Source organism: Cetorhinus maximus, chromosome 14 (genome assembly GCF_964194155.1).
Source record: "Cetorhinus maximus chromosome 14, sCetMax3.hap1.1, whole genome shotgun sequence".
Classification (NCBI taxonomy): domain Eukaryota; kingdom Metazoa; phylum Chordata; class Chondrichthyes; order Lamniformes; family Cetorhinidae; genus Cetorhinus; species Cetorhinus maximus.
The window spans coordinates 31,452,872-31,460,388 of NC_135892.1; the positions used below are offsets into that span (position 1 = coordinate 31,452,872).

General features: G+C 42.1%; 1 long non-coding RNA gene across 2 annotated transcripts in view; it reads left to right on the top strand.

Moving 5' to 3' along the window:
* Window positions 1-5,130, top strand: part of LOC144690114 (uncharacterized) — a 38,190-nt gene extending 33,060 nt beyond the window's left edge. The window contains exons 2-3 of one of the 2 annotated variants that reach the window (XR_013578753.1): window positions 643-832; window positions 4,707-5,130. This is a non-coding gene — a long non-coding RNA (uncharacterized LOC144690114). Of the gene's footprint in view, window positions 1-642; window positions 833-2,781; window positions 2,890-4,706 lie in introns of those variants that run through there. The other variant, XR_013578752.1, reaches the window with a different exon arrangement.
* The last annotated feature ends 2,387 nt before the right edge of the window (window positions 5,131-7,517 follow it).

Consider the following 7,517-nt stretch of genomic DNA (forward strand, 5'->3'; position numbering starts at 1 on the left):
TAAAGATGATTAAGCCAGTCTCTGGACACAGAGAGATACAATGACCAGTAGTTAAATGAAGTGTGGAATTTTAATTGCTAGACCAGCGCCACCATGTCTAGGAGCCAGGAAGGGAGTGTGAATGGAGAATGAGGTTCTCTGTAATAAATATCTAGAGAAGATAAGGAGGTGAAGGCTAGCAACAACAGGCTGAGTCACTCAGTGATGAAGAATGTCGGGAGAACGATAAACAGATAGTAACACTAATAAGCATGCGTAGGAAGATGATCCATGTGTCTGATTATGTATTACGTTGAGCTACATAGAACCTGCATTGCAGGAACAGGTCATTTTGTTCAATTTGTCTATGTTGGTGTTTATACTCCACACAAGTTCTTTCCCATTTTGCTTCATCTCAATCTATTAGCACATTCTTCTATTCCTTGCTCTCTCCTGTGTGCCTAGCTTCCCTTTAAATGCCTCTATGTTGCATGCCTCAACTACTTTTTGTGGTAGCATGATCCACATTCTAACCACTTTTTGGATAAAAAAGAAGTTTCTCCTGAACTCCCTAATGGGTTTTTTTAGTGAATAATACTAACAATTAATAACCTATTATTAATTCTTATTAACTTATGTCTACTCTTTCAAATACTTACTCAGATATTGAAGCAATCCATGTCCATATGCAGCAAGACCTGGACAACAAGTATCATTCATGCCATGCAAGTGTCAGGCAACAACCATCTGCAACAAGAAAGACTCTAACAGTCTACCCTGACATTCAACTAAAATACCATTCCCGAATCTCCCACCATCAAACATTGACCAGAAATTTAACTGGAACAGCCAGGTAAATTTTATAGCTATCAGAGCAAGTCAGAGTCTGGGAATTCTGTGGTGAGTAAATAACTTCCTGAGTCACCAAAGCCTGTCCACCAGCTATAAGGCAGAAGTTAGGAGTGGGAATACTGTCCAGTTCCCTGGACGAGTGTAGCTCCAACAATACACAGGAAGCTCGGTACCATCCAGGACAAAGCAAGCCCATATGAATTAGGAGCAGGAATAGGCCACTTGACCCTTCAAGCCTGCTCCGCCATTCAATGAGATCATGGCTGATCTGATTGAAGCCTCAACTCCACATTCCTGCCCACCCCCAATAACCTTTTACCCCCTTGATTATCAAGAACATATCTACCTCTTACTTAAAAATATTCAGAGTCTACTTCTACCACCTTTTGAGTAAAAGAGTTCCAAAGACTCACGACCCACTGAGAGAAAACATTTCTCCTCACCTCTGTCTTGAATGGGTGACCACTTATTTTTAAACAGTGACCCTTAGTTCTAGATCCTCCCATAAGAGGAAATATGCTTTACACACCAACCTTGTCAAGACCCCTCAGGATCTTATACGTTTCAATCAAGTTGCCTTTTATTCTTCTAAACTCAAGCAGATACAAGCCTAGCCTGTCCAACCTGAAACATAAGACAAACCGCCTATTCATCTAGTAAACATTCTCTGAATTGCTTCTAACGCATTTACATCCTTCCTTAAATAAGGAAACCAATACTGTACACAATACTCCAGATAGGGTCTCACCAATGCCCTGTATAAGTGAAGCATAACCTCCCCACTTTTGTATTCAATTCCCCTCACAGTAAATGATAATATTCTATTAGCTTTCCTAATTACTTGCTGTACCTGTATAGTAACCTTTTGCGATTCATGCACTAGAACTCCCAAATCACTCTGCATCTCGGCGCTCTGCAATCTCTCACCATTTAGATTATATGCTTCTTTTTCATTCTTCCCACCAAAATGGACAATTTCACACTTTCCCACATTATGCTTCATTTGCCAGATCTTTGCCCGCTCACTTAACCTATCTGTATCCTTTTGTAGCCTCCTTATATCCTCTTCACAACTACTTCCCTACCTATCTTTGTGTCATCAACAAATTTAGCAACCATACCTTTGATCCCTTCATCCAAGTCTCTTATATAAATTGTAAAAAGTTGAGGCCCCAGCACTGATACCTGTGGCACATCGCTCGTTACATCAGGTCAACCAGAAAATGACCTGTTTATGCCTATTCTCTGTTTCCTGTTAGCTCGCCTTCTATCCATGCCAATATGTTACCCCTACACCATGAGCTTTTATTTTCCGCAATAACCTTTGATGTCACACCTTATCAAATGCCTCCTAGAAATCTAAGTACAGTACATTCACCAGTTCCCCTTTATCCACAGCACATGTTACTTCTTCAAAGAACTCCAATAATTTGGTTAAACCTGATTTCCCTTTCACAAAACCATGTTGAGTCTGCCTGATTACCTTGAATTTATTCAAGTGCCCTGCTATAACGTCTTTAACAATAGCTTCTAACATTTTTCCTATGACAGATGTTAAGCTAACTGGCCTATACTTTCTTGCTTTCTGTCTTCCTCCCTTTTTGAATAAAGGAGTTACAGTTGCTATTTTCCAATCTAATGGAACCTTCCCCAAATCTAAGGAATTTGGGAAAATTAAAACTAATGCATCAACTATCTCACTAGCCATTTCTTTTGAGAAGCTAGGATGAAGTCCACCAGGCCTCAGGGACTTGTCAGCCCGCAGCTCCAATGATTTGCTCAGTACCACTTCCCTGGTGATTGTAATTTTCTTGAGTTCCTCCCTCCCTTCTATTTCCTAATTTACAACTATTTCTGGGATGTTACTTGTGTCCTCTATAGTGAAGACCGATGCAAAATACCTGTTGAATTAATCTGCCATCTCTTTATTTTCCATTATTAATTCGCTAGACTCACTTTCTATGGGACCAACGCTCACTTTGTTCAACAACAAAAACAAAAATTGCTGGATAAACTCAGCAGGTCTGACAGCATCTGTGGAGAGAAAGACAAGAGTTACGTTTCAAATTCGTATGACTCTTCACTTTGTTCACCCATTTTTAAAAAATATCTATAGAAACTCTTACTATTTCTCTTTATATATCTAGCTAGCTTTCTCTCATAGTCTAATTTTTCCCTCCTTATCAATCTTTAGTCATTCTTTGCTGTTTTTATATTCACTTTATAGGCACCTCATCCACCACCTTAAACATTCATTCACTCATTCACAGTGGCAGCAGTGTGCAAGATGCACTGCAGCAACTTGTCAACGCTCCTCCAACAGCACCTTTCAAATCATCAACCTCAATTGCCTAGAAGAATAAGGGCAGCAGATGCATGGGATCACCACCACCTGAAAGTCACACACCATCCTGACTTGGAAATCTATTACCACACCTGTACTATCATTGGGTCAAAAACCTGGAACTCCCTCCCTAACAGCTCTGGGGATGTACCTTCACCACATGGACTGCAGTGGCTCAAGAAAACAGCTTTCCACCACTTTCTCAAGGGCAATTAGGGTTGGACAACAATTGCTGGCCTTGACAGCGGCACTCATATCCCATGAATGAATGGAAAGAAACCTTTTTGTGGAATGTTGCATCATCAGAGCAGATGCAATGGAGGAGATATTCTCCCAGTTCCTTTGTCTTCGTCGCATCTGTTCTGATGATATAATCTTTCACAACAGTGCGTCTGAGATGTCTTCCTTTTTCCACAAATGATGATTCTGCCCCTCCATCCTTGCCATTGTGATTGACAGGGCCGTCAAACATGTCCAGCCCATTTCTCACATCTGCTCTCACCCCTTCCCCTCCCTCTCAGAACCATGGTAGGGATCCCTTTGCCTTTACTTTCCACCCCGCCAGCCTCCAGATTCAAAAGGTCATCCTCCACCATTTCTGTCACCTCCAGTAGGATGCCACCACCAAACACATCATCTACCCCCCACCCACCTACTCCCCCCCTACCCATCAGCATTCCGAAGGGATCGTTCCCTCCGTCACACTTTGGTCCACTCCTCAATCACCTATAACACCTTGCCCCCTTCCCTCAGCTCCTTCGTATGTAATTGTAGGCAGTGTAACACCTGCCCTTTTACCTCGCAGGCCCCAAGCGCTCCTTTCCAGGTAAAACAGCAATTTACTTGTGCTTCTTTCAATTTAGTATACTGTATTTGCTGCTCATAACGCAGTTTCCTATAAATTGGGAAGACCAAACGCAGATCGGGTGTACGTTTGCCCAACACCTCCAATCCATCCTCAAGCATGACCCCAAGCTTCCAGTTGCTTGCCACTTTAATTCACCACCTTGCCTCATGCTCAAATTTCTGTCCTTGGCTTGCTGCAGTGTTCCAGTGAAACTCAATGCAAGCCTGAGGAACAGCACCTCATCTTCTGATTAGATACTTTACAGCCTTGTGGACTCAACAATTTCAGACCATGAACTCTGTCTTCCATTATGATTTTTTGCCATGTGCTGGTCTGAAACCTGTTTTCCATGTTTTTGCTTTCCGGCAGAGCTGTTCATTATTGTGCCATTCACACTCACTCTTGACAAATACTTAGTTTCTTTACTACAACCATTACCACTCCCTTTGCCTTTTGTTCCAAGGCAGCTTTGTTATTTAATCTCTCCTGCCCTCTACCCAATTCCAGACCTTCCCTTTTGTTCTTCCTCCCGCCTTTCAATGGTATATAACCCATCACATTTCTACCTTCCTTCAGTTCTGAAGAAGAGTCATATTCAATTGGAAATATTAACTCTGTTTCTCTCTCCATAGATTCTGCCAGACCTACTTAATGTTTCCAACACTTGCTGTTTTTTTATTTCAGATTTCCAGCATCCACAGTATTTTGCTTTCATTCTGTGCTGAGAGAAGGCTTGGCATCTCCCAACAGAAGGGCAAATCAAAAAGAATGTCATCATTGGTTGCCATTGTGCATCCCCTTCCAGATTAGCAATGACTTGTGTGGCTATGCAAAACTCAAAAGGAGACATGATCAGGAGAAAATTAGAGAAAAACTGGGAGACCATGTGCATCAATTGCAAGGTAAATAGCTCAATCAAAAAAGGGAAACCAGGAATCTGAAGATAAAAGACCATCATGTATGCCAGAACAGAAAGGGAAATTGCTGGGCACAGGGCCATATACAGGAATGAAGACATTTTCCTTTGTTTAAAACATGAGTTGCTAAATGATTACTTGCATTGAGGGGAAATGATTCAATACAGAGATGATGGAAAAATCATAAAATAATAAAATGTAAATGAATGTTAGTTTTACTGATAACAAAATGAAGTCGTTCACTTCACAATAGCTTTTAGTTATACGATGCTAAAATTTACTGGAATCAAAGAATCATGGAATGGAAGGAGAAGCATGGAAGGAGACCATTCGGACCATTCGGACTATTGTGTCCATGTTAGCTCTCTGCAAGAACAACTCATCTAGTGCCACTGCCCTGCCTTTGCCTCGTAGCTCTGAAAATACTTCCTCTTCAGATAATGATCAATTTCTCTTTTGAAAACCATGATTGAGTCTGCCTCTACCACACTGTCAGGCAGTACATTCCAGGTCTTAACCACCCGCTGTGTAAAAACATTTTTCCTCATGTTCCCATTTCTCTTTTTGTCAACCACTTTAAATTGGTGTCCTCTGCTTCTCAATCCTTTCACCAATGGGAACAGTTTCTCCCTATTTGTTCAAACCTCTCATGATTTTGAATACCTTTATCAAATCTCCTCACAACCTTTTCTTTTCCAACCTTCTCCTGGGAGACAGTCCCAGCTTCTCCAATCTAGCAACGTAACTGAACTTCACCTCTCCTGGAACCATTCTTGTGAATCCTTTCTGCACCCTTTCTAATTCCTTCACATCTTTCCCAAAGTATGGTGCCCGGAACTGGACGAAATACTCCAGTTGAGGCTGAACCAGTGTTTTATACACGTTTATCATAACTTCCTTGCTTTTATAGTCTATGCCCCAAGATCCCATATGCTTTATTAATTGCCCTCTCACCCTGCTATGCCACCTTCGATGATTTGTGCACATATACCTCCAGCCCCTCTGCTCCTGCACCCCCTTTAGAATTCTACTTTTTATTTTATATGGCCTCTCCTTTCTCTTCCTACAAAAAGAATCACTTCACTTTTCTGCATTAAACTTCAACTACCACTTGTCTGCCCATTCCACCAACTGTCCATGTCCTTTTGAAGTTCTCCACTATCCTCCTCACAGTTCGCAATACTTCCAAATTTTGTGTCATCGTACAAATTTTGAAACTGTGCCCTGTGCACAAAGTCTAGGTCATTAATGTATATCAAGAAGAGCAGGGGTTCGAACACCAAACTGTGGGGAACTCCACTGTAAGCCCACTTCCAGTTGAAAAACAACTGTTCACCACTACCTTCCGTTTCATATCACTCAGCCAATTTTGTATCCCTGTTGCTTTGAAAAAGATTATGATCAACGCAAAATTAGCCATGGAAACAAAGCTGAGAATCCTGGAGTTCTACATCGCATCAATTTTGACATATGGAAACGAATACTGAATGATCAGCGAAGCAATGCAGAGTTGTGGTTTTCAGGTGAATAATGAAGATATCTTGGTCAAGTCACACTACCAATGAAGAGGCTCTAACAAAATCTGAGACCAAAAGAACTCTGCTGACCAAGATCAGGAAGAGGCTGTTGGGATTTCTTGTGCGCATAATAAGAACTTATGATTCAGAAAGTCTAATGCTGGTGGGAAAGATCAATTGTAAAAGAGACCGTGGTAGAAAAAGGATGGCCTTTTAAGGACTATCACAAATTGGATGAATATGCCACCAACGAAGGTGATCCACTCCTCTAGAGCAAGATGAACATGGAAGCCCATGGTCACCAACGCCCTCTTAGGGCATGGTACCTGAAGAGAGTTGCTATTCTATGTCCTTTTTATTCCATGAGCTCAGAAGTCTGTTGTAGAGCACTTTATAAAATGCCTTTTGGAAGTCCATGTATGCCACACCAGCCACATTACCTCATCTACCCTGTCTGTTCACTCATCAAAAAAATCAAGCAAGTTAGTTAAACACAATTTGCTCTGAAAAGATCCATGCGGGCTTTCCTTAATTCATCCACATTTGCCCAGGTGACTATTAATTTTGTCCCAAATTATCAGATGGAATCTTCTGCCCTCTCAAGTAGCATGTTTGGAGACTGGGAGGGCACTTCATTGGGCAGGAGGGTGTTAGTTGAGCAGCCTTCCCACCTCCAACCTGATTAAAATCCGGGGTGGAAAGGCCCGTGGGCGGCCTTTCCATCCTGCTGCCAATTGAGGCCTTTAAGTGGCCAATTAATAACCACTTAAGGGCCTCATCCCACCTCCCTGGTATTAACCCAGCTGCAGCGGCCCTGTCACCATATGGCATGCATTACAAGTAAACTTGTGCAGGCTCCTTGTCATCTCCCAGGTAGAGAATCCCTCCTTCAAAGGCACAATGCCTGATTGAGAGATCCAACAGCAGGAAGGGGGCCTACTGAGAACCCTTGCCCACCCCACCAGCCTTAGATGCCAAATCCCCATACACCCCACGACCCACATCTTGCAAAATTCCTCCTGCCTTTACTTACCAGTGGCCTGGGCTGTTCCTTGATCCTG